The sequence below is a fragment of the Taudactylus pleione genome, unplaced genomic scaffold, assembly GCF_031769625.1.
Source record: "Taudactylus pleione unplaced genomic scaffold, aTauple2 ptg000374l, whole genome shotgun sequence".
In the NCBI taxonomy this organism is placed as follows: Eukaryota; Metazoa; Chordata; class Amphibia; order Anura; family Myobatrachidae; genus Taudactylus; species Taudactylus pleione.
In genome coordinates, this window is record NW_028284775.1 from 1743376 (window position 1) to 1769785 (window position 26410).

The 26410-nt window shown below is 41.6% G+C and overlaps 1 protein-coding gene across 2 annotated transcripts in view; it reads right to left on the reverse strand.

Annotated features, from left to right (window-relative positions):
• DIPK2B (divergent protein kinase domain 2B) overlaps positions 1 to 26410 on the reverse strand; it is a 248866-nt gene that overhangs the window by 91739 nt on the left and 130717 nt on the right. Inside the window, exon 1 of one of the 2 annotated variants that reach the window (XM_088444944.1) lies at positions 19310 to 19371. The exons of the other annotated variant lie outside the window; for it this stretch is intronic. The gene's annotated coding sequence lies outside the window, so the exon portion shown is untranslated. Of the gene's footprint in view, positions 1 to 19309; positions 19372 to 26410 lie in introns of those variants that run through there. 2 annotated transcript variants of the gene reach the window in all.

Consider the following 26410-nt stretch of genomic DNA (forward strand, 5'->3'; position numbering starts at 1 on the left):
TGGAAGTGCTAAAAGTTCAAGAAAGGAAAATTATGTATATAATGCGATGCCCTTAAGCAGCCCAACCAAAGCAATCCAGGGGACCCATGCCCCAAAAATCACATCTTTATTTTTCACTTTACTTTTGTCAAGCCAACATATACAATGAAAATGACATTTACCACATAGATATAGCAGCTAGTCAAGCCGATAAGGGTGGTGCATTGGTGGTTTTGAATTTGAGTGATTATAGGGAAGAGGCATTGAGGCAATTGAGTGATACCTGCACATATAGAAAATTGTCACTTGATCCGCCCCTTGAATTAAAAAGAGAATTGGATGCACTACTATCCATGGCATGTACACAGGGTCTGATTACCACTGTTATTAAGAGAGCTTTGGAGGTAAATTTTCCCATCAAACCTCTCTTATACTTAATTCCAAAGATCCATAAAGATCCGTTGAAACCCCCCGGTCGGCCTATCATTGGCGTCCATAGTTCTTTGTATCAAATTATATCTACTTATTTGGATGCTCTTCTTCAGCCTTGTGTACAAGCCAGACCTACATATCTGAAGGATACCAATAGTTTGATGGCTTTGTTGGCGAGTCTACCTGACCTACCCCCAAATTGCTGCTTATGTTCAGTTGATGTGTGTAGTCTTTACACCTGTACTCTACACTCAGCTGGATTGCAGGCAACAAAAATGCTTATTACCAATAATCCACTTTACAAGGGCCCTTCTATTGACTTTTTTTTCGGAGTTACTGGAGTTGGTATTGACTCGCAATTAAGTCATGTTCGATGGGGCATATTATCTACAACTCTCCGAGTGTCAATGGGGTCGAATGTGGCCCCATCGTACGCAAACGCCGATATGTTCTCCATCAAACATGATGTATTTTTTTCAGATCCATGTATAGCTAAGAATATTATAGCCTTCTATCGATACATTGACGATTTATTCATCGAGTGGGGAGGAACTCAGCAGTCCTTTGTGGAGTTGATTGAAAAACAATGCGTTAAACAGCCCTGTAAAATTCACATATATCATTGATATCCATAGTGTCAATTTTTTGGATGGAACAGTGACTAAAGGGTCTATTTACTAAGCAGTGTTGGGAGAAGTGAAAAGTGAAGAGTGAAAAGTGATAAGGTGCCAGCCAATCAGCTCCTAACTGTCATCTCACAGGCTGTGTTTGAAAAATGACAGTTGGGAGCTGATTGGCTGGCACCTTATCACTTTTCACTTCTCCTAACACTGCTTAGAAAATAGACCCCTAAGTGTGAAAGGAGATTGTTACCCTCATTGTTTTCCAAACCTAAAACCTAAAAGATAGATATAAAATACTATTGGCAAACAGTGCACATCCTGCCCCGCTAAAAAATGCTTTACTGTTCTCACAGTTTTTGCGGGCTCTGAGAATTAAAAAAACAGGTCAGAAGCCATTGAACTACTTAGGGGCATATCCAATTGGGCCGCAAGCTTTAGCGAGTCAAAAATCTTGCGCCCCTCGCGCCCAATTTAGAAATACTGCGGTACCTGATACACGCGGTATTCAATTTCCAAAATACTGGTCGCAAGGTTTTCAGTTCGCTTATTTTTTGCTGAAAAAACCCCACCACTTACCTTACCAGGGGTCTCCAGTAGTCTCCCCGGCTCCCGGCAGCCTCACCTCTCTCTTCTTACTGGAGAGGGGGCTGCTGGGAGTCCCAGGGGCTGGTGGGAGGAGCAAGGGCTGCTGGGAGATGTAGTTCTCCCAGCGCCCATTACGGGGGGCCACAGTGACACTCACACACACACATACTGGTACACACTTACAAACAGCACACACACTCACATACTCACCCCTGGAGCAGAATAGCCGGCTCCCGACGCTGGATGAAGAAGTATATGCACTAATTAAGCTAATTGGATACTTCTAATTGCTTAATTAGTCCTCAGGGGGGGGTGCCGCGGGGGTGTCAGAGCAAGTCCTGGTGATTTCTCCTGAAATCATCGATTTTAGGAAAAATCACGCTTGCTCAGGAGGTGTGCAAAACAAAAACCTCCCGGTGTGTGTTTTAAAACAAAATACGCACCTAATAGAATAGCAAAAAACCCGCACCTACAGGAAAAACCTCGCAGGTGCAGGTTTTTTGCTTTTCTCGCTGCCTATTGAATATGCCCCTTAGAGTGATGTATGAAAAATTCATTCAGAGAGGATACAATAAAGTAGATCTTGATCGTGCGAAAGCTAAAGCTTTGGCCATTCCTCCCAAGCAATTATTGTTTAATAACAACAAAAAAGATAAGCTGGTTGCAAATAGGCACATTTGGGTTAACAAATTTAACCATATGATAACTATCATTAATTGACAAACCAAAGCTCTGTGGCCTATTATAACTTCCGACAAAATTTTTAAACCCCTGCATAACACTAAGATTATGTCCTGTTATCGCAGAGGTAAAATTTTGAGAGACTATTTGGTCCACAATGATATTTCAACATTAGTTAAATGTAGTAAAACCACTTTTTTGGGGAAACCAACATTGGGATGTTTCAAATGTCCTAATTGTACTACATGTCGGTCCTTACAGACAGGTTCAGTATTTTTCCATCCATATTCGGGAGTTAAGTACAGTATTCGGCATCATGTGACATGTACTACCAAATTCATAGTGTATGCTATTATGTGCCCCTGTTCCAGGATGTTTGTGTATAAAACTGAATGTACCCTGAGAGAACGGATGGCTCAGCATCGTTCTGCCATCCATGCAGCGATTGTAGCAGGCACTAGTGAGCAGCCAGTGGCGCGGCAGTTCGCCACGGCCAATCATAATCTTTCAACACTCCGGTATAGGATCATTGACCACGTACCTCCACTGCTGCGAGGGGGTGATCGTGCCTGTAAACTATTGCAGTGTGAATCCCAGTGGATTGTTAGATTGGATTGCCTTTCCCCGTATGGTTTTTATGGATCCTTAGGGCTGCACTGCTTTATCTAGATGCATATTCTAAATTTAATTATTTGTTGTCATTTGTTTCAAATGGGTGGTTATTCTGTTTAATCTCTAGTATTGTCAGCAAGGTGTAATTAGGTAATTTGTATCAATTTTAAATTTTTATTATCAGTATTGATATAGATTTGCATAATTTATTACTTGCTACTATGTATTTAGGCTTTAAAGTATTTTTTCTAAAACAGACATGTTATTTTTTTTGTATTAATAATTATGTGTGTTCTGTATGTTATTGTTAGTATTGGTATGGCAACAGGGGGTTTGTGTCACTTCCTGTCTCCTTGACTTCTGTTTTTGGAACCAGGAACTGGCGCTGAAACATTGCACTATGAGCTAAAGTGAATGGAGTCTTTTTTACTACGGAGTGCCACCTTGTGTAGTTTATATATATATATATATATATATATATATAATATACAAAAGTCAGTGCGCTGGTCCAAACAACATGAACAGTACCAATGTCCTGTGCAAACCTACCGGAAAGTGATTGCGTGGATGTTTCTTAAAAATAATCTTTACACAAAATGGTGGATATCCCACACCATATGGATCGGCATCTTCCCCTTAGATGATACCCAAATCCAGTCGGGAATAATACTAGAAAAAGAACATAGACAGGGGGCGCCACATCGTGCTTACAAGTATAACAAATTTTATTGCAATCTCCAAATAATCACAGTGCGCATAACAGAATAAGTGATCTTAAACCACCGCAAGTGTACAAGGTAATGGATAAAACAATCACCAGGCCAGTGACCTGGATGTCTCCAAGGACTTCTCCGGGCGATTTTTCCTCTATGCAGTCAGAATGCCAAGCCACGTCCCAATGTGTTTCGTCATAGGACTTTGTCTGGAGGCTGGCTGGCGTTGTATAAGTATCATTTAAATACTGCTAATGGTTGGACATTACAGCTGTAACGCATTGCGGCTTTAATAAATCAATTAAGCCTGCTGGTAACATGTCAGAACATTGTATCTAACAGTTATTGCATCCAAATAAATTTGCTATTTCAAAACAACATAGGTAAAATATAATGCTGGGCATACACAGCCAGATAAAATGTCTGTCAGACCAACAGACATTTTATCTGGCCAGCTGCCAGCCGCAGATGTCGCCGGCATACGCTGTGAGAGAAATCCCACAATGTATAGCCCGATATCCGCGCTCCGCCCCCGGGGGAGGAGACATTTCCCTGCTCCTTCCGTAGGAAGGAACACAGGAAATGTCTGTCTGTCGGCCGCGCTGGGCATACACTGCCCGATGCGGCCGACAGTTACCAGGGTAAATATCGCATCGGACGGGCATGCTGGACAATCCTGCATGCCCGACCGAGCAATATTTAACCCTCAGTCGCCCGGACACACGCTACAATTATCGGGGCGATCCGCCGATATCAGGTGGATCGCCCCGATAATTATAGCGTGTATGGCCAGCATAAGTCTATAAAAGCCTTTTGCATATTTATACAATAAAACAAACACATAAGTAGCTTTAATAATAATGCTACACATGTTAAAATTGACATATATTTAATTGTTTAAAAGAATTGAAATTCACATATTCGAATCCTTATTGATCTTAATATTTAAAAAATATTGCACATATCAAATGGTGATGCGACTCATGCATATTAAAATAATGATAAAAAGAAAATGATCAAAAACTTACATTTGCAGACATTTAGGCTATTATAAAGAGAGAGGAATCTTATCAGACAAGACATATTTACAAGATATACAAGACACTGCTAAAACTCTAATCCATGCACTCATTATTTCCTGCATTGACTATTGCAATTGTCTCCTTACTGGCCTTCCCAAAAACAGGCTATCACCATTACAATCGCCATTACAATCCACTATGAATGCAGCTGCGAGGCTTATCTTCCTTGCAAAACGTTCATCGTCTGCTGCACCACTCTGTCAGTCCTTCCATTGGCTGACGGTTTTCTACCATATTCAATATAAAATACTTTTACTTACACATAAGGCTATTAACCAAACCACACCAACGAACATCTCTTCACTCATTTCAAAATATCTCCCAACCCAACCTCTCCGCTCAGCACAAGATCTGCGTCTCTCATCCCCACACATTACTTGCTCCCACTCATGGTTACAGGACTTTCTTTGGGCTTCTTCGGGCTGCACCCACTCTATGGAATGCCTTACCACGCACAATAAGACTTTCCTCTAGTCTCCAGTCCTTCAAGCGTTCCCTGAAAACTCACCTCTTCAGGCAAGCTTATCAGATTCCAGAACCGCCCACATAACCTTCATAGCTTCCATATCTAATTACATCCCCTTTCACAGTCCACACATAACCTCACACATTGTCTTTCTTTCACATCCTCCTGATATTTGGCCAACATTCCTGTGTGACTGGATCATGCTGCCCACCAAGAAACTCTCCATTCTGGCTGGACCAAAATTGCAATATAAAGCACCTATCCTTGTGTATCAATGGCTATTTCCCTATAGATTGTAAGCTTACGAGCAGGGCCTTCCTACCTATATATCTGTGTGTTATTATCCAGTTTTGTTCTATTAATGTTTCCAATTGTAAAGTGCAATGGAATATGCTGCGTTATATAAGAAACTGTTAATAAATAAATCAGACAGTACAGGTTGAGTCTCCCATATCCAAATATTCCGAAATACGGAATATTCCGAAATACAGAATATTTTCAGCATGACTGAGATAATGAAACCTTTGATTTTTGATGGTTTAATGTACATAAACTTTGTCTAAGGCACAAATTATTAAAAATATTGTATAAAATAACCTTCAGGCTGTGTGTATAAGGTGTATAAGAAACATAAATGAATTTCATGTATGTACACAAACTTTTTTTGATGCACAAAATTATAAAAAAATATTGTCTAAAATGACCTGCAGGCTGTGTGTATAAGGTGTATATAACACATAAATGCATTCTGTGTGTATATTTGGGTCCCATTTCCAAGACATTTCATTATAATATGCAATTATTCCAAAATACGGAATATTCCGATATCCAAAATACCCCTGGTCCCAAGCATTTTGGATATGGGAGACTCAACGTGTATATCATAATTGAGAACAACAAACATCTCAATTCCTGTACATGCGCTATACATGATTTACCTTATATCTCGAAACAGCAAGAAAAAACACACATAAACTAAGACAAGATACAGAAAAAATTCAAGGGTGGATTTTAATTTTTTAATAACAGAGTGATCTCGAATCCCTCATTTAACCCATGAGGGTACAAAGTATTTAGGGTTATAATCCAAAACGTTTCTCATTGGCCAGTATATTTTCTCGATCTCCTCCCTTGATATCCAACTTTATATGTTCTATTCCAATGAATTTTAAATTTACCGGGCTGCTATCTTGACACTTCCTAAAGTGTCTAGGCACGCTATGGTTTTCTACCTAATATATAACATAGCGCAAGTGCTCAAGAATTCTAATTTTTAGAGCCCTCTTAGTTTTCCCGATATAGGTTTACCACAGCCGCAAATTAATAGATACACAACAAAGGTGGTGTTACAATTGATCATCCCCTTTATTATGTACTCTTTCCCTTTTACATCATGGAACGATTTTTCTTATTCAATCCATATGAACAAACTTTACACTTTCCACACATATAAAACCCATCAGTTTTGTTTAAAAAGGAAATAATTATTCATCCCCTCTTCTTTTAACACTGGTAATAAACTTGGTGCCAGATACGATTTTAGATTCCTTGCCCTTTTGAAATGACTTCTGGTCTCTCAGGTACACGTGAAGATAATATTGGATCCATTTTTATGATATGCCAATATTTACCAAGGACCCTTTGAATTTCATTATAGGAATTATTGTACTGCCCGACTCCAGTCATCATCAATCTGCGCTCTGGGCCCAAGTTCTGGACTGTCAACAAAAATAAATAAATATATTGTCAAATTATCTTCTGTGTGTGTGTGTGCATGTTAGGCTTAGCTGCACAAGATACAGCAATGCAACCTAGTGCTGCACGACTCCAGTCGTCATCAATCGGTGCTCTGGGCCCAAGTTCTGGACCGTCAAAAAAAAAATAAAAAAAAATATATATATATTGTCAATTTATCTTCTGTGTGTGTGTGTGTGCATGTTAGGCTTAGCCGCACAAGATACAGCAATGCAACCTAGTGCTGCCCAACTCCAGTCATCATCAGTCAGTGCTCTGGGCCCAAGTTCTGGACCATCAAAAAAAATAAAAATATATATTGTCACTTTATTTTATTTTATTTATTTACGTGTGTGAATTTTGTAACCGCACCTTGGCTACACTATTGGTGCTTGTGACACTGCTTCAAGACTGCAGAAAATATGGAGGGCTGTCACATGACAGGAGAGCAAGGCCAAGAACCACATGTTGTAGCTGCTGCCAGCAGTGCAAAGCCATCAACTTCCTCATCCTCTATGAAGGCCCATGCCCCAGAGCTTAAGTCACGCCATCAATATGGTAAAGCTTCTTTTACTGAAGTTGAGAAAAAAAAAATTGAAAGGAAATTTGCCTTTAGATGAATGAAAAATTGGCAATATGTAATTCACTACACAAAGTGGCAAGGAAAGGATAAGGCCTTGGCCTTTCTTTAGGAAGACTGCTGGTTCTGATTCTGATAGCCCTTCTGCTTGTAGTAGTAGTAGTGGTGGTGGTACCATTACAAATTTGAAAGTTGTTAAGATGAGTAAGACAGCTCCGGAAAAACCTACTGTGTGTCCTGAGAAATCGAAATCACAAATCTCCGAGGAGAGTGCAAGGGTGTCCGCGGTTGCCATGTGTGAGCCAAACCTAAATACTAGTGTACTGGAGGATCCTCCAAGTTCCAACATTTGTGTGCCCTCTGTAAATGTGGGGAAGGGCAGTCAATATCTTGCAGACATAGTCATCGAGGATGCTTCTGTGGAATTGCACATGGAGGAGGAGGATATTTTGGTAGTTGAAGGTGCTAAGGATGTTGGTGATGAGGATGTTGATGCCGAGGATGTCCTTTGTGTAAGTTAGGCAACAGGTGTTGCCCATGGTTTGAAAAAGCCAGAGCCCATTGTTGTAATGCCGGGGCAAAAGATAAAAAAAAACAATTCTCACGTGTGGAATTATTTCCACCCCAATCCGGACAACAGTTGTCAAGCCATATGTGACTTTTGCAAAGCAAAAGTGAGTAGAGGGAGGGACCTAAACCACCTAGGAACCTTCTCCTTGTTACATCACTTGGAGTGCATTCACCTGCATCATCAACATACTCATTTGTCATCGGGAGTAGTCCTGCTGCATCCAATGTTGTTATTCAAAGCATGATTGACTCCTCTCCTATCCGTGATTCCTCAGAAGGTTCCTTGATGACTATGCCTGTTGCTGCTGCTGTTACTGTGAGTGGATCTTTATCCCAGAAGGGGACCAGAAGGAAGACTACTTGTAGCATATCCTCCAAAAAACAATTAACTGTCAAACAATCATTTGCAAGGGCAAACAAGTATGACAGCAATCATCCAGTTGCACAGCGGATTACTGACGACATAACAGCTATGCTGGTATTAGATGTGCGTCCAGTATCCACCATTACTGCAGTGGGTTTTCAACAGTTAATTGAGGTCCTCTGTCTTCGCTACCAGATCTCTTCTAGATTCCACTTTGCTAGAACAGCAATTCCAAGTCTGTACAAGGACATTAAAAAAAACCTTATTAATGTACTCAGAAATGCCGTTGTACCCACTGTCCACTTGACCACTGGTATGTGGACAAGTTGGACCGGACAAACTAAGGATTACATGACTGTGACAGCCCACTGGGTAGGTGTAATGCCTACAACAGCAACAGCAGCAGCATCATCTACCAAAAGACATCTGATACAGAGGCAGGCTACTCTTTGTATAACTGGTTTCACTAGAGGCATACCACTGAGAACCTCTTTGAAAAACTCAGGGAAATCATTGCTAAATGGCTTACCCCACTTGGACTCTCCTCGGGATTTCGGACAATGCCACCAATGTTGTGAGAGGATTACAAGTGGGCGAATTCCAACATGTCCCATGTTTTGCTCACAAAATTAATTTGGTGGTGCAACATTTTTTTAAAAATGACAGCGTGCAGGAGATGCTCTCGGTGGCCTGCAAAATATCCAGACATTTTAGACATTCGGCAAACGCTTGTCGAAGATTGCATGACCAGCAGGTACTGTTAAATTTGCCCTGCCATCAGCTGAAGCAAGAGGTAGTAACTCAGTGGAATTCTACCCTCCTTATGCTTCAGCGGATGGAGGAACAGCAAAAGGCCATCCAGGGCTATACAACGGACTATGACATAGGCCGTAGAGGGGGAATGCACCTTACTCAAACACAGTGGAGAATAATTTCCATGTAGTGCAAGGTTCTCAAACCCTTTGAACTTGCTACACATGAAGTTAGTTCAGACACTGTCAGCTTGAGTCAGGTCATTCCCCTCATCAGACTTTTGCAAAAACAGCTGGAGAAACTGAAGGAAGAGCTGAAAAGGAGCGATTGTGCAAAGTATGTCGGACTGGTGGATCAAGTCCTTGATTCACTTCACCAGGATCCAAGAATCATCAATCTATTGAAATCTGAAAAATATATTTTGGCGACCATTCTGGATGCTAGGTTTAAGTCCTACCTTGTGAGCTTTTTTCCAACAGACGGATATCTAAAACTATGCAAAGAGCTGTTGGTAAAAAAATTGTCAGCTGCAGCTGCACGTGAAACGCCATCATCTCCTCCTTCAGTTTCTGCAGCTGCCAGGAAAAAACTCAATTTTCCTTACAGAATGCCTGCTGGTCATGCAGATTGTTCACCAAAAAATGACATCTGGTCGGGCCTGAGAGAACTGCCTACTAGTGAAATGTCTTCTACTGTGACTATGTGTGATGTGGTCTCCATTCACAGAATGGTGGAGGACTACTTCAGAGATAACATCCTAATAGACATGTCAGACAGTCCCTTTCCGTACTGGCAGGAAAAAGAGGCAATTTGGAGTCCCATACACAAACTGGCTTTGCATTACTTAAGTTGCCCATCCTCCAGTATGTACTCCAAAAGAGTTTTCAGTGCACCTGGCAACCTTGTTAGTGATCGGTGTAGGAGGTTACTTCCTCAAAATGTGGAAAAGATGATGTTCATTAAAATGAATTACAAATTCTACGAGGAAGACCTTTACCAACAATTACATAAAAAAATTACAGAGGCGCCTAAGGTGGATTCCAGCAGGGATGAATTAATGTTGTGTGAAATAGAGGATGTACACACTGATGGGGATGACGAGGACGAGGATGATGACAACTTGTAATGTAAAGCCAGTTTGTGTATGGGATCATTTATATTTCCATGTCCAATGCACATTGGCAGCTGGTTTATGGGGATCCAAACAAACCAATCATTTCAGCCACAATTGCAGTCCTTGTCGCTGAAATGATTGGTTTGTTAAACTGTGAATGTCCTGTTTCGTATACAACATAAGGGCGGATGGGAGGGCCCAAGGACTATTCCATCTTGCAACTTTTTCCTTTCAATTATGTGCTGGTTGGGGCATTGCTGGCTTAAATTTTAAAGTAATGTTATGGTTGGTTTAGGAGCCAATGATTTAATTTTAAATTAATTTATTATCAATTTTACAGCCAGGGGCTGTACCAATGAATTGCTTTTTATTAATTATGCAGCCAAGGGCTGCACCCAATGAATTGTTTTTTAATTAATTTATTATGAATTTAACAGCCAGGGGCTGCACCAATTAATTTCTTTTTATTAATTATTCAGCCAGGGGCTGCACCCAATGAATTATTTTTTAATTAATTTATCAATTTTATAGCCAGGGGCTGCACCAATGAATTTCTTTTTATTAATTATTCAGCCAGGGGCTGCAGTCAATGAATTGTTTTTTACTTTTTCAATGAAATTATTATTAATTATTCAGCCTGGGGCTGCACCAATGAATTGTTTTTTAATTAATTTATTATCAATTTTACAGCCAGGGGCTGCACCAACAATCAACTATCAATTTTTCAATTCTCAAGGGTATCCCAACCATCATCTTTGCACAGTCCTCAACTCTATTAATAATATATCAATCACTTTTGAGCCAGCAAGCTGGATGCAACCTTTTGGCCCTTTAACTAGATGAAAGAATCAATATTGTGAGCTGTGAGGTGGTCAAAATTGACTGGAAACGAGTGGAAATAAATGTTACTGAGTTTATTAATACTGTAGGATCAAAAAAAGGCCCATTTTATGTGATTTTAGCTGTTTTTTTATTTTTTAAGAAAAAATCCAGATCCAAAACCAAAACACGAAAACAAAACATGGAGGTGAGGTTTTAGCAAAACCAATCCAGATCCAAAACCAGAGGATATCCAGATTCAAAACCAAAACACGTGGGTCGGCACACATCTCTAGGGATGCAGGAGAAAATGTGATCACAAAAGATTAATTTAAATATGAATCAAATAAACAAAAAGCACCAATCCATGGCATATATATATATTATAGTGAGAGGGGTTGTCTCTCACCTGAATTGCCCTTATTCCTGTGGGATCAGCTCCCTCCATGGGAGGCTAGAGTGAAGCCTGTGCATTCTACAGTAGCCGTGGAGTTGTCGAACTCCAGGTTTTCACTGTTGCACAGGCACAGCTGCAGCTCTTCACTGAGAGGCAGAAAAAGTTTAACACTCTCAGGGGCCTATTCATCAACACTAAAATAACGTTTTTAAGGCCATTTTCCTTAAATAACGTTATTTTGGTATTCATGAACAGACTTAACACAGGAGATATCACAGATATCTCCTTGCTAAGTCCACCTGCGTTCATTTCCACACTCCCCATACATTAGTATGGGGATGTGGAAATTATGGTATTCATCAAATTCCGAAAATTATCAATTTTCGGAATTTGATGCAGTTACTATTCTCCACTGTGAGGTGGCGAATAGCAGAATCCACTAACCTGTATCAGCGTGTGCAGGTCCCCCGACGAGTCCCTCCGGCGCTCTGCTCCATCCTCAGGCTCCGGAGGCTGGTCTGTCATGTGTGCTCCCCAGCAGAGCACAAGAAAGTTTAGAAAAAGAAAAAAAATTTATTTATTTTTTTCTAATCTGTCATGTGCTCTGCAGGGAAACCACATGACAGACCAGCAGGACGAAGCCGGAGGCTGCTGCGCGGACAGGTAAGTCGGGGGGGGGAAGGTGAGCGGAGGGGGGAGGGGGGTGGGGGGAGTCGGGGGGGGTACAAAACTTACCGCATCTGTAGGCAGTGTTGCGCATGCGCTGGTTTTACAGATGTAACAGACGCGATAAGGTAGTGTAGAGAGGGAAAAGTATCTATTTCCCGAAAAGCTGTCTTCGCAAAAATGACAGCTTTTCGGAATAGATACTTATGGAGAGGTGGAATGATGAATTCCACCTATAATTAGCTAGAACTCCATGAGAGTTCTAAAGCTAATTATCTCCACTGAATTTTTACCTTTATTGAATAGGCCCCTTAATCCCCTAGTTCTCTAGGCACTGATGCCTGTTAAATGCAAGTTAGTAGGCCAAAGTGACTGTAGTGCCAGGGACCAAGGGCTACGCTGGGAGAGAATGGCCGATTGTGCCACTGCTGACTGCTAAGCACGAGGAGTGCTGGGACTTTGTATATTCACTTGTTTATTTTCTGTATGTGCCAGTGTTTCCAGGCCTAAGCCTGAGTGTTCTAAAGTGCAGTGTCTGCTGCCATTAAAGACACTGCTTAACCGAGTACCTGCCTGTCTTGAGTCCTCATTTTTACACCCTGTGTTACATTTGATGGCCCATATGGGGGACCTGCACTGCTGTGTTGCAGCGCAAATGCCAGAATGCTTCCAGCATGGCATATGATCTGACAAGGCAGAACACTTGGTATATGTGAGTATGGTTGGTGAACCAGAAAACCCAGACTTATATTAAGGACACTGTGTAACTTGCTGTGCACTGTAAAAAAAGCTGTTTGTGTGTGTAGTGAGGAAAAAAGTTGCCTTTCTTTTTTTTTTACTAAGGTGCTTTAAGACATATCAAATACTGCTTAGTATGTTCACCTGCTAGTGTTTGCATGCTGTTTAATTTAAAACTCAGGCACATATACTGAGTTTCAGTAAACCACTCCATTGCTGGGAAAAAAAAAAAAACAGCTGTTTTCTTTTTCTGTGTTAAATTTGAATAACTGTTGCAGTGCTGAAAGAAAGTGATATATTTATTTTTGGGAAATACTAGTTTTTATCTAAAAGCACCGAGGCTTTTGTATAAACCTACCGTATATAAAATGGAGGAAGTTTTTCGCACTATAGTAAACTCTCACCAAAAGACAGAGGAACAAATGTTGCAGCTGTTGACCCATTCATTGGGCACAACTGGTGAAGGCATTTAAAGAAAATGTCTGCCTCAGATGACCCAGAGGCATATTTGCTGATATTAGAAAGAGTGCCACAGCGTTTAAAGTGGCCAGGAGATATTTGGGCTGATAGACTTGCCCATATCTCACTGGTGAGGCTCAGAAAGCCTTTGTTGAGTTGTCCTCTGCTGATGCAGAGAAATTACTCAGTCAAAAGTGCCATTTTGGCCAGGTCAGGTCTAACTCCTTCTGGGAAAATGCACTTCCACGAATGGGCCCTATTACCAGGGATCCCAATTCAGTCACAGGTGGCAGAACCCACCAGACAGGGGCGAAGTTGGCTCCACCCAGAAGACTGCACTGCTGCTCAAATTGTAGAGACAGTGGTTGTTGACCAGTGTATAAGAAACCTAGGGCAGAATATGCAGCGCTAGGTCATACACACTGATCCTCAGAATTTAGAGGAATTAATTACAGTATTGGAGTGGTATTAGACCAGGGAATGAGTGACCTGTTAAGATGGCACTCCATTGGCCTGTGACCCCGACTGTCATCCCTCAAGGAAACACCACTGGAAATGCCAGGGTTGTTTGCTATGAGTGCAAAGAGTCAGGTCATGTAAGGTGGGATTGTCCCAAAAAAACATGGATCCACAGAAAACTTCTCCCAAGTGTGAGTGAGCCTCACCATAAAGGGGCACACTTATGAGGTGGTCAGCAGGGTTGGTCTTAAGCTTCCCTATCCTATCATATTGGGATGCAATTTCCCAAGATTTGTTGAGCTCTTAAAGGAACCACAGAGACAACGCCACTGTAAGGTCTCCAAGACCCTACCTTGTAAAAGGGAGAAGAGTGGAAAAGCATGGCCAGTCCTCTTTGGAGAGGGAACCTCTGCACAATTAATGTCTAAGGAAAAAAATCCACAACACTTTGCCCGGTTACGGCCTGGCAAAAACATTTGCAGAGATATTATACCCAATACAGATGTTGCCATGGATGTGCTGGAAACCGCCACCCCTCAAGTTCCTGGGGGCTGCTTTAGTTCGCCTGGCCCTACAGAAGTTTTTCTGGTGGACACCTTGTCAGCAGAACAGCGAAAGTAAGTGGAATCTTTATTTCTCAATAACCAGGATGTGTTTTCTTCCCTGCCAGGGCACACTGCCTTAGTAGAGCATGACATAAATACACCTGAGGGAGTGGTTGTAAAGCAGCTACTGTATCGCATCCCTGAGGCACAGCAGCAAGCAGTCCAGCAAGAGGTGAAAGAGATGCTCCACCTTGGGGTCATTGAGGAGTCCAGAAGTAACTGGTCAAGTCCTATTGTGATGGTCCCCATACATTTTTGCAATGACTTTAGGCAGCTGAATCAGGTTTTCAGGTTGATGCATACCTGCTACCATGGGTGGATGAATTATTAGACAATTTGGCGAGTAGTCGGTACTGTATCTTACGACCCTGGACCACAGGAAGGGATGTTGTCAAATTAGGTGAGACTGTCAAGGAGAAGACTGCCTTCTCGACTCCTGATGGCTTGTAAGTATAAAATGTTCCCTTTTGGCCTTCATGGGGCACCAGCGACATTTCAGCATGCCATGGATCACCAGGCCACACCAGAGGTACGCAATAGCCTATCTTGACGACATTGTCATCTATGCAGAAAATTTGGAAGAACACTTGCCTAAAATCCAGAAAGTACTAGACAGCTTAGACATCATGAGTTTACAGCTAATCTAGCCAAATGTGCCATCGGACTTTTGGGTATGTGATTGGCAATGAGCAAGTGAAACTCCAACTGTGGAAAGTAGAGGCAATTCAGTCCTGGCCAAAAACTTCCACCAAGAAACAAATGAGTACTTTCCTTGGGCTGAAAAGCTATAACCGCCATTTCTTTTAAAATTTTGCGTCCAGAGCTTGATATCTGACTAAGACCCTTAAGAAGGCTTAACCGGAAAGGATTTTCTGGGCCAGCACAACTGAAGCAGCCTGGGAAGATATGAGGATGGCCTTGTGTTCCAAACTGGTTCTACAGGCACTGGATTTCCAAAATACCTTTGTCCTGCAAACTGACGCCTCCATGACAGGCTTAGGAGCTGTTTTGTCACAGTCCACTGCGGGTGAAGAAAAGCAGATACTCTACTTAAGTAGAAAGCCGTTGCCACGAGAAACAAAAACCGCCATAGTAGAGTTAGAGTGTTTGGCGATAAAGTGGGCAATAGAAGCTCTGAAGTATCATCTTCTGGGAAGAGAGTTTGTCTTGGTCATGGATCACGCACCTTTGAGGTGGATGCACCTCAACAAAGAAGTTAACCCCAGAGTGACTCGCTGGTTCTTGACCAACCAGCAGTATCAGTTTGTCGAACAGCATCGACCGGGAGCTCAACATAGAAATGCGAATGCGGTGTCCCAAAAATTTTAGAAAGCTGAAGGGTGTTGTCTGTCACCAAAGAAGATGTGCGCTTACCCAGGCTTGGAAAAGTGATAGGGGGTATGTGTGATGAGAGGGGTTGTCTCTCACCTGAATTGTTCACATTCCTGTGGGATCAGCTCCCTCCAAGGGAGGCTCGTGTGAAGCCTGTGCATTCTGCAGTAGCAGTGGAGGTGTGGAACTCCAGGTTTTCACAGTTGCACAGGCTCAGCTACAGCTAATCACTGAGAGGCAGAAAGAGTCTAACACTCTCATACACCTAGTGCTCTTGGCACTAACTCCTGTTAGAGGCCAGTTAGTAGGCCAAAATTACTGTAGTGTCAGGGACCAAGGGCTATGCTGGGAGAGCATGGCCGATTGTGGCTGCAAGCCACTGCTGACTGCTAAGCATGAGGAGGGCAGGTACCTTTTATGTTCACTTGTTTATTTTTTGTATGTATCTGTGTTTCCAGGCCTAAGCATGCTAAAGTGCAGTGTCTGCTTCCATTAAAGACGCTGCTTTACCGAGTACCTGCCTGTCTTGAGTCCTCATTTCTACACCCCATTTTACAATATATAAATAAAGATCCCAGTTAACTGAAATAGAAGAAACAAGAATTAGGAAGAAAAAGCAGAGAATAAGTGTATTGAAAAGAGACATGCAAGAGGACATATTTGTAGGATGGAGCAAATTTATAGTTTGCACGGGGACGCTCTACACCCTAGAACAGGCCCTGGCACCCTCCTTATCTCCACATAGTACATGGGGCCCTTATTTTTGTTTGGATGGAGAGTTGTACCTGCTGTGTTAGAGAGGTTCTCTAAGGTCAATTGAAATCTTTGGTTAAAAATATTGTTGTAAGTGTGTTTTACATATACTTGACGTAACCTGGGCTCATTGCCTACTTGTGCAGAGATGTGTTTCTTTTTCCTTAAATTATGTAATATAAATGTGAAATGAATAATTGACAAAATCTTCTTGTTATTATACTTTTTCTTTCTATTATTAACATTATTTCTAAGGTGCCACTGTGTGGGCAGAGAAGGTGGGCAGAGAAGCGTGCTGAAGGTGGCAATGATGGGAGGGTTTTGAAGACTGGGCGGATATTAGACATGTGAAGTATGTTTGCTTGGAAAGTGAAAGGACAGAGGCCCTGATTCAGAGCTGGATGCTCTGACAGAGCGCTCGCTCTGAATCAGGGCTGTCCCTGCTCCTTTTTGGAGCGGCCTCCTGGCCGCTCGCATAGCTGTGGGCCATGATGATGATGATGGTCGCGATGGTCATGACCATCGCGACCATCGGGCTTGCGACGAGACACTTGCGGTAGGGTCTCGCTGCCACAAGCCCAGGAGTGCTTTTGGCTCTATCAGAGCCAAAAGCACTCCCAATGACATCACTAGTGATGTCAGTGGGGCCGGACCCAGATGGTAGGTGTTCCCATGGGAATGCCTCCGTCTGGGCAGCCACGGCCCCGGCATGCCCACCAAAGGGGGTGTGCTGTCAATCACCATCGACAGCACACCCCCTTTGGTGCGAGACCCTTAACGACGGCTTGGCCATCGTTATTCGGGTCTCGCGCATGCACACGACGGAGCCGCCTCCGTCGTGTGCATGCGCACTTTGGCACCATTGACCCACTTGCGAGCGCTCAGCGCTCGCGAACAGGTCAGAATCAGGCCCAGTGTTGTAAGATGAAAGCATGAATAGGAGTACGAGTTGGCAACAGTGAAAACAATCAAGAAGAATACCAGTCATTATACATCATAAACAAGTACAAACATAAGTACACAGTCATGTTAATATAATCATGTTTAGGCAAAGTGCCCAAAATCTTTGGTCACAAACAGGAGCGTATTAAGAGAGGAGCGGGCCTGTGTGCAGACTACATCCTGGACCCCTCCTCTCTACCCAGCAGCTGGGCAGTGCACTGAGCACAGCAGTAGACTCTGGGCACTAGTAGACTCTAGTGCTGTACCAGAGTCTACTGAGCATACACATGTCACTGGGGTATGGCACAGCAGCCATTTTCCCAGCAATTTCCCTACTGTGCATGTGCAAAATGCAGGGAAAATGGCCGCCACATCATTTTGCCGGTGATTTGTACAGCTCTGCTACCGCTGATGTGGGACTCAGGAGAGGTAAGTATTGAATAAATGAGTGGAGGGTGTACCTATTATAGATACACACCTGGTAACAACAAAATCATTGCTGGCCACACAGTTTGGTGGCGCTACTATAATATATATTATGTACTTGAAATGAGGAATCCAGACAGTAAAGCAGTGTCTTTATTGGCACCAGACACTGCACTTTAACATATTAGAGTTTAATGCTGCCCATCCACTTAACGATGCGGGGGACGACAGCAGTGAACTGCATACACTGAACGTTCAGACATTGCTGAGTGTGTAGGAGAGGGGGTGACTGTGTGTGTGGGGGATACTCCATATTTATATTTAGACCGGGTGGGGGTGCTCCACCATTTCTTGCACAGGGTGCTAGTTGACCTGGAGCCGGCCATGGCCACAGGTCCTATTAGTCACAACTCATACTATAACTATAATGAAACAATTGCAGCCACTTAGCTGCGTCACGGCCCTGCACCTCTAACCTCCTGTGAACAAGCAGTGGATTACATCTGTTAAATATCTAGTCAAGCTGTAGTCACTATTCAGCGGATGTAACTGAATGCCGCCGGATACCGTCACATGATAAAATCTAGCATGTATGTACTCGTGCTTACAGATAAAGCTCTGAATTTTATCTTCTAGTCGTTGGTCTCATTATTTAATTAATAGTGCTAACAACTTTAAGCTACCAATCAGATATGGCTAAGGTAGCAAAAACTGATGTAAAAGAGATATCTGCTCTATTGGAGCTCTGTCTAACCCGTTTCCCCACTCTAGGATTCTCCTCATTACCTAAATGTAAAATATACTGCAAGCCGAGAGCAAGTCCTCTGCAGGTAGGGTAGTTCTAAAAATGAGAAATTCCCATTTCAGTCAGTAAAAAAACAAACTTTTATGTAATGGTCACGAGTTGCTGCCTCAAGATTTAGAATAGATGCTAATTTTTCAGTTTTATTCTATTTTAAACAGTAACATAAATGAAAATGCAGTTCGTTAGCAGGAAGAAGTTATTTATGTATGACTGATGTCAACATAATTAGGTACCAAAACACTTTCTATTTTTACTTTCAATTAATTATATACTAAAGTATACAGTTTTAGTTCAAAGTTAAAGCAACATCAATGCTCTTTAACAGTGCCAATGCAAAAAATATAATAATGAGAACAACAATATTTTCATCTAGAGGTTCAGATTTGCATTAATGAATTAACTAAGTGTCATAATTGTCATTATTTTGGTTCTATAAAGATATGATCAAAAATGAAGACTACAAGATTACAGTAATTTAAGAATGATGTGATACTGTATGTGGATACAGTCTCTTGCATAATACTACTTATATTACAATGTATAATATGTTGTAATTCACTTTTATCTGCATGTAAAAATATCACATTGAAAGCTATATAAAAATGCTTCTGTTAACTCACCTTAATTATTACTTTATTTAATGAAAACAGATATAAGAGATCTCCCAACCGTCAGATGCTTTCTCAGTTAACTATGAAAATGGAGAAGTAAAACAAAAACATGGAGCACCTATAAGTGGAGTAGCCATGGTACCGCGTGACCCATATCCCAAAGTTTGGTCCAATACATAGATTGGGAAAATAAGAGACCACCGGCATTTAACAAAAATCACATTTGGGGACCCAGCCCTGCTACTGCACATGCACTGTCATCATCGCCCCGGATGTGAACCCCTTAGTGTTAGGGACTGCTAGTGACAGAGAAGCCATGGCGTGGCCTAACAGCTTCCCATGTATATGCAAATGCATGCAACTAATATCTCTGATTTCTATGACCATATAGTTTTCAAGGATTGCAAGGAGCAAGGTTTCCAGAGGAAGATGCCAGACAATAAAGTCTACATGAATGGCTACAAAACATCACTATATATCGGATTGATGTGATGCAATATATATATATATATATATATATATATATATATATATATATATAGTGATATTTTTCAGTAGCCACTTCATGTTCTACATAAATAGACCCCAAAGAGAAAAATGACAGCTCAGTAGTTAAGAGCATTGAGAGACATGTTGGAAGCTTTGGTTCAAATCACAGTGTCTCCAAATATTGAGCTCTATTCATTGAATAAGATAATAGAATTGTTACTTTTCACTATATATTACTCAGTTCAGTGCAATATATAGCTTTGGTACGGTAAGTAACAATTCACGTATACTCACCTTTACCACGAAGCAATCTGACAAAGTTGGCCCCCACAATCCTGTCTTCTCCTGTGGTCCTCCAGGTTTGGCAAGCTGGACCTCAGGGATAGAGTGAGCAGCTATAGGGGAAGCCAGCACTGCACTATGGGACAAAGCGGCGGAATCACCGGGTGGGTACAGGGCACAGCAAGCAGACCCAGTAGGAGGGGGGGTTGGGTGAGGAGGGCACAGTGAGCAGACCATTGGGAACGTGAGGAAGGCACAGCGAACAGATCATGGGGACATGGGTCAGCAGGGACTCAGCAGAGTGTGGTGACCGGGTAACTTCACATATGCAACAGCAGTGGGGATGTGGGCAGCAGCAGTTAGCAGAGCGAGTGACCCGGCATATGCAGGGTCACAATATATTCTGGAACCTCTCTGAAGCAATGGGTTAAAAAGATCTATCAGATCTTACCCATTGCTTATACGGCAGTGTCTGCCACAGACACTGAAGGGGGGTGGAGCGACTGGTGAGGAGGCACTGATTGGCCAGCATGAGTGAAGTGCGAGGAAAGGATGGGGAGGATGTAGGGAGACAGCAGTCCACTGCTCTTCTTCCCTCAGGAGGCTCCTGAATGTTTTTTAATAAGCAAAATGGAAAGCTGAGCTTTCCGTGTTTCTGTGAATCACTTTCTCCACACTACTGTATGGGGAAGCGATGTCTATACTAATCAGGGATGTGCAGTCAGGGTAGGCAGAGCCTCCTCTATCATACTCCTGAGATTTGACATAAAAATTATTAGAATAATACAAAAAATATATTTATAACTTATAAACATATTCTTTGTTTATTGTAATAATTTTTTATAGTTAACACTCATCATCTTTGTGGAGCTCCCTGGGACTGCAGGGAGATGAGAGATGAAGCAGCAACTGCTCAGCCTCATTTCAGTATAATCACAGACACTGCTTGTAGAGCTGGGAGAGGGGCCACACCACTGGCAGTAAGCTGCACAGAAATAGAGCTAATAGAGGCATGCTTCTGAGTATAGGGGGTGTGCTTAGAGCACTGATGGACACCTTGGATGTGTCATGTGACCAGGAAATGCACTGCAGTGCTTAGAGATTGGAGCTCAGCTCAGTCAGCAGCAGAAAGATAAGACACAGTGATGCAGGTAGGAGAATCAATGGACATAGAAGCTTAGTGTAGTGAGGGGAGAGTTACAGTGAGTAGCGGGTGTGACAAAATTGTTAGATGGAGAAGACTAATAAAAAAAAAGTTGAAAACAAGCACCTACAAATAGAAAAGTTGTGTAAGTACAAACAATAGCTTTTTTTATTTCTTTGGAATTTTCCTTTTATGGTACCATTGTATTGGATGTTATATATAAATATTTAGACTATTTCTGATACTTACTTTATATCACACATGCCCTCTAATTTTCTTGGTTTGAACACTACAGTCTTTTTAAACAATCTGTCCTTCTGTTTTCCACACCATATACTTTGCACAGTGGGAATGAAATAGTGTTACTAGATTGCTTTTTTTTGCTTCACTTGGTTTAATTTGCACTATTGTAGAGGTTTGAAATAGGACCACAGCTTGAAATCGCTGTTGTCTTAAGGAGTATGAACCCTCATAACACAGATAAAATGCACAATATTGTCTTGACCTATATACTACAACCCGTATGCTGAATTTTTGAATTATGTACAATTATACATCCCACCACAGATTTCTAGAGGAGCATCAATTTTCTCTTCAAGTTTGCTTGACCTTGCGACTGAGACATAAACCCTGTCTACAAGACAAAGTAAAAGGCCTGAAACTTGATGATTATACGTTAAACACAAGATAAATATATATTAATACATACTATATTTTCCTTATACTGTAACTTAGGAGATCTGTGCAGAGTTTGCCATTTAACTACTTAAGGAAAAGCGTTCGTCAACTATAATAGCAGTCCAACAGTAGTCGGAGATGAGAAAAGGTAACAGAAGTTCCAATAGCTTTACTCAGTATATATTAGGTAACTAAAAAGAATAATATTTTAAGGGTGCAGCAATCTGCAAACTACCTCAGTATATATCTGTTATCTGGATGTGTGAATTGTGATTATACATATCTATCCAATGCACCAACAGTATAAGATCCATTAAATACGCTACTACAGAAACATGCACATCGGAATTGGCCTTTGAGTTGTAAAAAGACCTTTCAGGAGACTTCAAACTAAGGGCCTGATTCAGAGGTGCACGTTATTTGCCTGCGCTCGTTCTGAATCAGGGCGTCCCTTTTTTTAAAATTCCGGCCTCCAGGCCGCTCGCACAGCTGTGGGTGATCACCCACAGCTTGTGCGTGCAGCCTGGCGATGGTCACGATTATCGCAATCATCGGCATTGTGAGGAGACCCTTGTGGTAGGGTCTCAGCATGTGCAAATAGAGCAGGAAGTCCACTACTGACATCATGAGTGATGTCTGTAGGGCCACCCACAAATGGCAGGCGTTCCTTCGGGAATGTCTCCATTTGTACAGCCACCCCCCCCTCCCTGCCTACAAATAGGGATGAGCTGTCGATCAACATCGACAGCCACCCCGTTTTGTGCTATGGGGCTTGACCACGCACGTTGTGCACGCCGCGTGTGGCATTGGCCCAATTTCGACCCGCTTGCAAGCGCAATGCACTCGCGAGCAGGTCTGAATCAGGCCCTAAGTTCTCACTCACTTTGATCCAACTTTAGCTATTAAGCTGGCATGTGATGCCTTACCCCATGGCATTACAGAAGTCTTATCACATGCCATCAAAGCTATAGTGAAAGGCCAATTCTATTTGCATCTGCATCCTTGCTAGCAGAATGCATTTATTCATAAATTGGTAGAGAAACTGTCAGCCTTGTGCGGGGAGTAGAAAAAGCACCAATACCACTATGGACAGTAATTTGTGATGTGACAGACTATGAGGCCTTAGTCTCAGTCTTTAACTGCGAAGACCACAAGCTGCTTACAAAAGTGGCTATTTTTGGGAACTCAGAAATCCAAAATCAAATTTAAAGGACTGTAACTACATGGTACTGCTGGTAGGTTATCTCAACCCCCCACTGACACAGTTAGAGGATTCTACCCTGAATCCCATGTATATGTATCAAATTGCAATTTAAGAATGCAGCCATAATTAGGAAAACAAGCAAGGATCCAATATTATCAATCATTTATGATGTAACAGTCCAAGTATGGCACAAACATAGTAATCAATTACAGTATACCCAGAGCTCTCTGCTAGAAGAGGCCAACTGTCAGTGTGTCAATGGACATTAACGTGTGGTTCATAACTTACAGTAACCAGCAGCCACTATCCTGGAGAGTCTACATGAACTTATCTGGGTAATGTGAAAATGAAAAGTTTGGACCAGAACTGTGTGTGGTGGTCTGAAATTTATAATCAATGGAGACTCTATTGAGGGAGTGTGAAGGATGTGTAAAGATTTAAAATGCTTCTTCCACTGCACTTTCCCCAACACCAATGGAAATGGCCCTCATCCCCGTGTCAGGGTCATATTGATTCTTCTTGATTTCTGTAGATGATCAATCCAAGTGGCCAGAGAGACACAAAATTAGAAGATAATTGCTGCCTTGAAGACATTCTTGACAAAATGGGTCTCCTGAACAAATTTACATTGATTACGGATGACAGTTTATCTCAGAAGTGTTCCAAAAATTCTTTAAGGGGAATAGCACTTCACTTTGGCCCATATCACCTCACTAGTAATGATGCCTGTCCAAACATTTAAAAGGGCCATCAGTATAATGACATTTCCCTTTACAACATAAAATAGATAATTGTGTTTATCAAATGCAGAACATGTAATTATTGTCAACCACCAGCAGTGCTATTCTTTAGCAGACCCTTGAGATCATAATTTTACTTTTTAAAACTTGATGTATGCAAAAGACTTCATGATAAACAGTTCAAATCCTTAAATGGAAAAATGGAAAACCCACTAGAGATTTTTGTATGGGTCAAGATAAGTTGGCTAGCAACAATCGGCTTAAGTGCGGCTTAAGTTATGTCGGTAAGAGGCTTCTGAGGAAGGACCAGAGCGTCCGAAACATGTTAAGCCCATGGTGAGAAAGGACCTTTCTATGTGTACTGCTGGATCACCATTTGATTTACCATCCTCCATTACATTCAGGGACCCTGGCTGCCCGGGACCGGTGAGAACCTGATACATTTGGAGTATCAATTACGGTGAAAAAATCTCTTGTCAGCAGACATTATTTTGGAGTTACCACTTTTTGTGGCTATATGCTGTTTTAATTTTTAAATCATGTGAGTGTAATGTTTGAATAAATTCCTATGTATTTTCTGGATTACAGTGTTGCACTATGATTTTTTTCTCTTTTCTTCTTTGAAATGCACGATTAAATGAAGAATTTTCGATTTATAAGAACACCGGTCCAACACATTTCTACAACAGGGATTTTTTACATTACAGAACTGGACGGACTTTGATACTATTGACTTATTCTAATGTAAGCGAATTTTATGACAATTAGCGCCATTTTAGGACCCATTGTCTTTTTCATGCTATGTCGGTAAGACTGAACGAAATTTCAAGAAGCGCATGGCTGCTCACCGCTGAGCCATTCGTAATGCTCTGGCAACTGGCAGGTGTGACCAACTGGTCGCACGCCACTTTGCGGAGTGTAAGCATCCACTAAATAGTTTAAGGTATCGCATGATTGACCATGTCCCTTTATCAATGAGAGGAGATGATCGATCATTAAAGTTGTTGCAATGCGAGGCAAGGTGGATAGCCCGTTTGGGTGTTATTTGCCCCCAGGGCTTAAATGAATCCATTTCCTATGGTTGCATTCTATGACAGATTATCTGAATTTAGGATATTTATATAAGAATAATGAAGTCTGTTGATTGATTATGTAAAGTATTTACTATGATAAGGAATCAGATACATTGTTATATTGTATTTTGATATTGTAATAATGTAACATTGTTGTTCCACAGTTAATTATGCTGCTGTTACTATGGTGAAGGTAAAACACTGACGCACCGCGCTTAGCTGGATAGCATGATGACATAATTTTTGAGCGTCCACGGGCGGGTGTGTGGTCCCAACTCGAGGAGGCAGGTGTGTTGCACATAGGGTGATGTTCACTGGTATAAAGGTACGTTTGTTTTTATATGTTATTGAACCTGAAGTCAGTGATAAACTGAAACGTTGTTAAACTACCCAGCTTGTGAGAATTATTTATTGAAATTTCGAGTGCCGCACCTTTGGCTACATATTCATTTATCCGTGAGGGCACCGACTGCAGTTGGTATTATTCCTTGGGAGTGCCGGACCCTTGGTAGATATATATATACATATTTATATATATATATATATATATATATAGAACTACAGTATATATACACGGCTGCTCATATAACAGTTGTAGTTAGTAAATAGTGTGCCGCACTGATGACCCCTGGCCGGTTCTCACTGTGCTCGATCTTACAGCGCTTTAGCCATGGGAGTGGCAGAGCAGCCGTGGATGGCAGATACCAGCTGGTATGAATGACAAGCCTGCTTGTACATCCTGTGTGTGGCAAGGACCTCAACTAACAGCCACATCTTTCACTGATACCATGTCCACCGGGAGGGGGGAGCCGCCAGTCCACTGTAAGTTAGAATGATGGCAAGTCCACAGCCAGGCAAACAGGTGATCAAAGCTAGTGAGCAGTGAGATGATTGCAGCAGTAATACAGAAAGGCCCCTTTTCGACTAGTTTCACTCCTATTCAGGAGCTTTTTCAAGATAAGGGACCTAGCAGGATCACTTCCTTTATACCCTGCTAATTAGCAATGTTCATCAGATGGTGCTGATTATATCCAAAACACATGTTAACATTCAGACTTAGGTCACAAGAAGCCAAATAATATTCTATGAAATAGACCCTATTATGTTTTACCCTTAAAGAATTGTTCACAGAGAGCAAATAAAAACAACAATATATCTTCCATCCATATTTGATAGAATTGATAACAATAACACATGAAAATAAGATAAAATAAAACAAAATAATAGAAGTTGGAGAAAATAAAATACACCATGAAAAAAAAAAAAAAAAAAAAATATATATATATATATATATATATATATAAACACAGCTCTGTGCCCGGCACTCCTATATCCAAACAGCATCCTGGGTGTTCTTCCAGTAGTACTAAACTGCACTAGTATAAAGTAAACATCAAGGAAGGCACTCCGGATTACTTATAGCAAAAAAATGGTCCACACACTAGGTCAACGTTTCAGTGGAATTGAACCTCTTTTACCAAGACATCATGTCTCGAGAAA